This window comes from Galeopterus variegatus, unplaced genomic scaffold, assembly GCF_000696425.1.
Source record: "Galeopterus variegatus unplaced genomic scaffold, G_variegatus-3.0.2 Scaffold336, whole genome shotgun sequence".
Lineage (NCBI taxonomy): Eukaryota > Metazoa > Chordata > Mammalia > Dermoptera > Cynocephalidae > Galeopterus > Galeopterus variegatus.
The window spans coordinates 731,808-740,055 of NW_007726447.1; the positions used below are offsets into that span (position 1 = coordinate 731,808).

At 49.6% G+C, this 8,248-nt stretch overlaps 1 pseudogene; it reads right to left on the reverse strand.

Annotated features, from left to right (window-relative positions):
• The window catches only part of LOC103586429, a 10,816-nt pseudogene extending 9,417 nt beyond the window's left edge, over positions 1 to 1,399 (reverse strand).
• Between the last annotated feature and the right edge of the window lie 6,849 nt (positions 1,400 to 8,248).

An 8,248-nucleotide genomic window follows, 5' to 3' on the forward strand; every position in this document is an offset into this window, starting at 1 on the left:
CCCACAGACGTTCAAGTCCTTGACATAAAATGGCATGGTATTTGATACTTTAAATCATCTCCAGATTACTTTTAATACCTAATACAATGTAAATTCTATAGGTAAATAGTTGTTACACTGTATCGTTTTTGTATTTGTATTATTTTTTTATTGTGTATTATTATTTCTTATTTCTTTTCTTCAAATATTTTCAATCTTTGGTTGGCTAAGTCTGCAGATGTGGAATCTGTGGACATGGAGGGCCAACTGTAATACGCAGTTATATTAACATTAGATTAAATAGATTTAAAGCAAAAAGCATCATTAGAAATAAAGTTAAACTCACCAAGAAGAGAACTGTAAATTCTATGCACTTAACAATACAAAATAAAAATAGAACTTCAAGAAATTGACAAATTCATGAGCTTCTTCCTTGCCAGGTCTCCCACCGGCCAAAGGCGGCCCTGCAGGTTGGCCTCCACCCCTGTTTTCTGGTTGGAAATAGCAGAAAATGTGTTTGAGCAGAAGGCATGATCCAGACAATTCATATCTGCTCTGCTGCATTCAGCAGATGGCATCAGTGATCACATAGTTCTTGCCACCGTGGCAGGGGGTGGTGGCCACTTTCCTGTTTTCTGTAAGGTAGTGGATGCCTCTGATGGCCTTGGGCTGGCCTGGTGGGCCAGTTTTCTTAGAGAGTCCTGCCAGGTGGGGCTGACCATTAATTACAGCCATTGCCAGAATTTGTTAGGAGGAAGTGATAGGTTTTGAAAGAGTTTGTGGGGAAATTACATTCCAGAAGCCTTTGTGGTCCTGAATAGTGATTGAGACCTGGACAGAAACTGAAGAGAACTGTGGGGCCAGACGTGCAACCCCTTCACAGACACACTGCGGGCAAAGCTCGCCTGAGGTCGGGGCTCCTGTGAGTATAACACTCGCCTGCTAGTTCAGGGAGCTGGAGCCTGGAGCTGTGTCAGGTGCATTGCTGTGGGTGGACAGTCCTTCTATCAGCCAGTGTCCACCCTCCTCGTGTGCCCTAGGCCCATGTCGCAGCACAGGTGGACGGCTGTTTGTCACCATGCCCCACGTGATCAGCTGTGTGAAAAAGGACTGGCAAACATCACAGATGGACACCAGGTGGCAGGTACCTAGGAAATGCTAAATCCAACAAAAAGTGTTTCAAAATGACAGAGAAAGATGAACAATGGGCATAGGAGCCGCTGCTGGGGGCTTGCGCATGCTAGGAGACGAGAAAGCAGACCACGGCTGTTGTGGCTGCCTCCCCTCCACGGGGGCAGCGGGCGCAGGTGGGAGGGGCCATCCTGACGGCCGCTCCAGGCAGCACCGGCAAAGCTGGGACAGGCCTCCTCTGGGTCTGCAGCTGTGCCAGGGACAGCAGCCACTGGCCCAGCACCTGCATGTCCTCGGCTCTTGGCAGACATGAACACGAACAACCATGCCCATTTTACAGATGACAAAGCTGAGGGGCATGCAGGGTAAGCACCTTGACCGGGGCCAGCTGGTGCTAAGCATTAAGTGTTGGATTCTCGCTTCCAGACCCCAGAATCCAAACCTTTCCCCCTGTACCACACCATCCCACAGACATGCATTTCTGCCCACTCTCTGCCTGACTTAAGAAGAAATGGGCCGTTTCGGGCAGGGGCAGGTTCCCAGATCTGTGAGGATCAAGTGCAAGCTGAGCGGCCGCTTTGCAGGGTGTTCAAGCACAGGCCAGGCGCTTGCACAGAAGGATCTTTAAGGGATTTCTCATGCCTGAGATCCCAAGACTTCGGAGTGACTCCACCATGGCAAGTTTTGTAGGAGCAAGACCATCTGCAGGGGAGCAGCAGAGGCCGCCCCAGCCTCTGCAACCCTGTCCTCCAGCGCCCACTCCCGTGACAGTCCCTGTCCCTTCCCCAGGCCCCAGCTGCAGGGTGAGCATCTGCTGGTGTATGAGCGACCATGTGCGTGTGCCTCTGTGTACACACACACCTTCAGAGGCCCCTCTGGCCACAGGCAGGATGGGGGGCTAACGTCTAGAAGAGCTTTCCTGGGATCTGCCACCGCCCAGGTGCAGGCCATGAGCAGAAGAAAAGCTCACATCCAAAAGCAAAGCAAAGGTCAAGCGACCTCACCAATGTCCTGAGATGTCACAACCGTCTGATTTCTTCATGGAGTTCCTTAGCCTTTAGGGAGCACTTTTCTTAAGAGGAGCTCTTCTTTCCATAAATCCCAGTGCCGTGTGGGTCACCTGGATGACTCAGGGTAGGAGGAGTCATGAAAATAAGGATTTCCAAACCTCATTTCCTAACGGGGATGCTCCTGCAGGACCACCCCAAGCTTTCTGCTTATTGTTCGGGTGTGTGTGTACTCGTGTGTGTGTGTGTACCTTATGTGTGTGCACGTGTGTGCATTGTGTGTGCTGGTACATGTGTATATGCACTTGTGCACAAGGGTGTGTGCACGTGTGCTATGCACATACATGTATGTACATATGTATGTGTGGGTATGGATGTGTGTGTACACGTGTGCATGTGTACACACCCCCACACACCTGCACCAGAATGTTAGGTGGCCAGGACTGACTCCTAATACTGGTTTACCCAGCAGAGTCAAAGAAGGGGTGGGATCTGGACCAACACAAGCAGGCCACGGGCCACATAATTACCCTTGGCCCATGCCCTGGGTGTCCCAGATGTCTGTGATAGTCAGGGTGAGAAGCCATGGAGTGTGCCATGCCACCCCCTGCTGCCCCGGGCACGTGTTCACATAGGCGAAGCAGGGCTGAGTGAGCTCAGACAGAGGGGACACAGCCTGGCCCCCCACATCATTCCCAGACACATAATGGTACCGAGCACTTTGCCGTCATCTCCTGAGGAAGCAGCATAGCGTCGTGCAGAATCGTCTGCTTTGCATTCAGGGTGTATTTTAAAAATAGGTGGTGGCTGGATATGGGACTCCTCAGAATTCCTGAGGGTGCCCAGCCTTTCCAGCTTCTCGGGAGCCCGAGTGGGACACCGGAGGGGACATGTCACCATCACCGGCGCCACCTGTGGAACGAGGCAGCGCCACAGGAGGAAAGCGTCACCAGGGGCCGTTCCCAGGAGCACGAGGACACCAGGGCTCTTTCAGCTCAGTTTATTTTTGGAAGACAGACAAATAAGAACCTGGAATATCTTGGTTTTAACAAGAGTTTTTGTTTTGTTTTTTAATAAAGAGGAAAAAGGGGTTTCTTGGTTTTCTTCACAGAATGAATTATTTTTACAAACAATAGTTTTGGATGTATACATTCCTGCTTTGGAAAATCTTTTGTCCTTGATGGCTTCTAAAACCTAGTTTATATGGTGGGTCATTTAGCATATTTTATGCACCAGCTGATTTTTCCTCATGCTTTTTGCCCGGTGATCTCTCTCCTCCTCAACTTCCCCCCTCCAGAAAGCAACTTATATGGAATGGAGAGACTTGAGAAGTGCCATCACAGGACAGCCTCAAAGAAAACAGGGCCCATGGGACTGGTCTGTGCAGCTGGGTGACCCCAACATCAGTAAGTGCCTGGTAGTCCTCTATTTCTCTTTGGGAAAATCTACGCAGACTAGAAACAAAGAAACGAAAGCAGGCAGAGAGTCGCTTTCTTTTATATTGAGGATATTTCATCCCTCTCTTTCACAGCAGCAATTTTAAAAACAAGTATGATGCCTGCAGCATTTTCCCTAGAAAATACCACCAAACAAGAGCTACCGCCATCCAGGCAGGCAGGCTCATACACACTCTTGTGCAAGTAGGTCTCTGCATAGCACAGTGGAAGCAGTCAGTCCTTTGGGACACAGGCCTTTAAAATCTCAGCTCCCCCACCCCCTGACAAGCTTCTATAGACCAAAAATACCTGTATCCTCAACTCCACGAAGCTTGTGAATAGCAAAACTTGTAACAATGAAGTGTACAAAAGGAAACCTCCGTATAACACATCTGCATCCTGTGTACAACACAACGTATCCCTTGGAAACTGGCCACCCATCAGGCATAGCAAGTTTTCCACAACAGAAAAGAACCCCAAATGTCTGCCACATGCACTCGAGTCAATGGTTTGTGTGGATTTTCCAGAGAGATATTTTCATTTACAGTTACAGTACTTGCGGGCGGTCTTTATGGTTAAGAAGCCAGTTGAATTTCCTGGTTTTCAGGAAAGTCACATTTGATTGTCACACGTACAACTCTGAGACAATAAATACAAGGGCATCGGATGCATTTTTTCATGGTGTCAAGTAACCCCAGTTTAATTCAATACAATTTAGTGCATTTCAGTGTCTCATTCACAGTTGACTTCTGTCCGAAGACTTTTGCAAAAGCTTAAGAAACTGAAAAGTTAATGAGAAAAGAAAGCTCCAGGTGAATTTGTCATTACAAAGCTAAAATTTTAAAACAACTCAATTATTTTAAAGGAGTGTGCTGCTGCTGATTGATGTCACCTTCTCTGGTAGCTTCCTAGGATCCCTGAAAGTGCTCTTGTCAGTTTATTTCCAGAGCGGGTGGTAAGAATACCATCACTTCCCCTGAATTAATAAGCAGGAAATGCTCATAATAAAACTTGATTCATGTATGTCCATCCCACTCAATCAAGCAGATCACGGTGTGATATCTTTTACACAAAACTGTGCCTGTATTTTTGTGATATGCAAGACTATGGAGTCTAATGTCTGCATCCACCCTGACAGCCCGACAGCAGGGTTATGGGACAAAATCAGAGCCCGAGTCAGTGGTGGCCAGTCCTGCGCCCAGGCGCAAGGTGCTCTGGAGCGGCTCACCTTTGCTGGGGGCTGGCTCACTAGAGAAGGGGGCAGGCATGTGGGCCAGGGACATGCTGTTTCCAGAAAGAAGCCAGGCAGGTGTTTCAGGCTCACCATTTTACCCTGAGCCCAGCTACACTGCAGGAGGGTTAGAAGCCATGTCACACCGTCGAGCACTGAGTGCCACATTCCGGGGACTGCATGCAGCGTGCTGTTGGTGAGAGATTCGCAGCACAGGCTTATGCATGGGGGTGAACAATTCAGATGAAAATCAGCAGGGCTGAAAAGGTTATATTTGGCTTGTCCTATAAGTGTCTCGGGCAGAGACAAAGCAACATGCAGAAAAAGTCACTTATTCTTCACCCCAAATCTGACACAAATTGGTAGTCACAGGAGGCCTCATGACATCTCTCAAGTTGCACGAGAGTGTAATGCGTGGCTGGTCCAACCACATGTGCAACGTGTGGCTGGTCCAGCCAGTACTTTTTCTTCAGCTCTGCTTTGATGCTCAGTAACCGGGACCATGTTAGTGTGAGGCAAGGTTCTCATGCTATGGTGCACAGAAGGGAAGAAACAGGGACAGACAAGGTGGAGGTTTTCAGAGTTGATCAATGATGTCTGCATTGTTTTCTATAAGAAAGTGCTGCTTACTTTGTTGTTTTGTTATTATTTAGTGGTTTACATCTTCAGAGCTCATCTCAACCAGGCCCTGTACTTCTTGGGGACAGGGACCTTCAAAGCACCTCACGTGGGGCTGTGCCTCCAGCATGCTGCCACAGAGATTCCAACACCCAGCTTCCTATCTTTCTCGGGGTTAAAAGTCTTATCAGTGAGCAGTCATTTCAAACCCTCCTCAAGCCTTCGTTTGGAGGAACACACCATGTCCTCAAATCTACCAAACGCTTTCCCTGCCGACCAACTAAGTCTCTCTCTGGCGTCTGCTCACTTGTGTTCAGCGGGTGCTCATGCTTATGACGCTAACAGAAAGACCCCAAAGAGAGAAGCCAGAAAGTCCCTAGGTGCTGGTAGCTCCATAAAGGCACCATGAAATGCCACAGACATCATACAAGCCTCTGGAACTCCCCAGAGGGAGCCGAGAGAACCACAACCCTCCACCCAGCTCGCCACAATATCAGAAATGTCTGCTGGTGAGCGGGCTTTGGGGAAGGCCCTCAACCCAGACTCCACTCCCCAGGCACAGCCAGGATGCATGCATGGGAAGGCAATGAGACAGTGCATGCAGCCCTCGGGAAAATGGGCAGGACATCCCATGGCCCCTGGGCCTGGGCCTGAGCCCAGAGACAGGCTGGTCTGTGGCCACCCCAGCAGACCATCGCTCGGAGCTGGGCCTGCCAGGCGCCCGTGGAGCTCCAGTGGGGGTCTGGCTCTGGAGGAAGCTCCTGGGCAATAGGGCCAGCCACCTAGCCCTGTCCTCAGCCTGGACCCAGGACCTAGCATGGTGGGCATCAGCAACTCCAGGCCTAGAATGTCCCCTCACCCCAACCGCAACCAGCACGGACTGTCTGAGGGCTGCAAAGCTGCTTCAGCCCGAACATTCAGCCTGAGTGTGGACATGACATCAGCACTGAATGAAGCTTAGCAGTAGGGTGTGAAGGAAAATGAAAAAAGAAAAGCACAATTCTGGGATTTATTAATTTAATTTATAAAATTAGAGCTCTCCTCTCCCTTTCCTTCTGAAGCAGGTAAAAGCAAAATCTACCCCCCTCCAAAAAAAAAAAAAAAAACCCCAGAACATTCACCGGTGCAGTTTTTATTGCTCTCTAAGGACTCCGTTTTTAGATGCATGAGCTTAGTTTGTTACCTCAGAGGGAAATCACATGAGCTAAAACCTACGCCCTGGTCTCCATCTCCACTTCGGCCTAGGATCCTTCACAGCTCACTCAGTGACTCAACACAGAACTTACACATTATATATTAATTTCAAAGGGAGGGAACTTCTCTGGGAAACAAGAACTACTAATTAAATAGCAAAAGATCTAAAGTAGCATTTTCCAGGTCATGTATGTGCACGATAGTACCCTTCAACTCTAAGATTTTGGGCGTTAGGGAATTAGTGACTGACTCAGCTCTAAACACACATGAAGAGAGGTGAGCAGCCGGTGACACCGTAAGTCTCAAAGACACCGTAAGTCTCAGCGGCTGCTCATCCAGTGCGGCGCAGGAGGGAGCTGAGCTCTGGGACAGAGGGGGGAACCCTTCTGACACAGAAGCATTTAAACGGGTGTTTATGTTTTGTTTCGTTTACCCCTTCAACCTCTCCAGGAATTGTGTTCGGTCACTGTCACTCGTGAACAAGTGCCGTTGCCTTCAACGTGGCAACCATGCAGAATTCAGTAGTGTCCTCATCAGAAAGGATCATGTGCTGTCTCAGCAAAGCTGCCCAGATCGCACAGGGCCAATGCATAAATATTAGCTCAGTTTAGTTTACAATCTTCTCCATGCCTCTTTCCTCCATTTTTTTCCTAGAAAACTCAACCCACCTTATTCAGAGCGCTGCTTACAATATTCATTCCTCAGAGATAACACCCGCTTTTTCCCTTGCTAAGAGAGATGAGGGGAGTGCGACTTTAAAAAGCGGTCAAAAGTTTAAGAAAAAAGCCAAATGCAGGTGGTGGACAGCGTAATGATCCGGCTGGGATGCGGGAGGGACTTTCCTGCTGCCCCTCGCCCCTCACCAGCGCCCCTTCCCAGCCAGGCCGTGCACCAGGCCGTGCATTAGAGGTGCCACAGGGAGCAGCACCTCCCTCTCGGGCCATGGGCCAAGGGAACACCGCTAGGGCATGAGCCCGGCCCAGCATTGGGGAGGGGAGCCGGGCACCTGCCTGGACAGAGCAGGCCCCCCCAGGACATGCACACAGCTTGGAAGGGCAGGGGAGGGGAAGAGACACCCCACCTCCGCTTCCCATCCAAAAGTTGAGAACTGTCAACAGATCAACTAGTAAAAATAAAATCTCTAAAAACCAACAAGCTCAGAATCCAGTCTCCAGCTACCTTGAAAAGAAAGAGGTTTGATGGTGACCTCACTTCTTAAGAAGCACTCTACAGAGTCCTGCAGGCTGCTGCCTGAGGTCTCCGAGCCCCCAGCCCTCCATCTGGTCTCCTGATTTGCTGGGGAGTGGCCGTGTGACCTCGCTCCCCAGCATCCAGCATGGAGGGACTGGAGTCTGATGATCGCAAGGAGGAAGAGAGGGAAGAGGAGATTTGGGGCATGAAGAACCTCAGGTTTCACTGAGTTCTCACGGGGCCGCTTACTTTAAAAACAGAGTGAAGGTATTTACACACAGGGCTGAGTAGGAAACTGGGTAAACGATGCTCTAGAAAATAAAATGGGTCATTCGCTTCAGCCAGCCCCAGAGGATGGCAGAGTGACAAGGTGCATCTGCTGCGAACCTCTGACTTACATTCAGGATGTGCTTATCACTGGACAACTTTCTCCACAGTCCCCCACCCCCATCTAGAAGCAA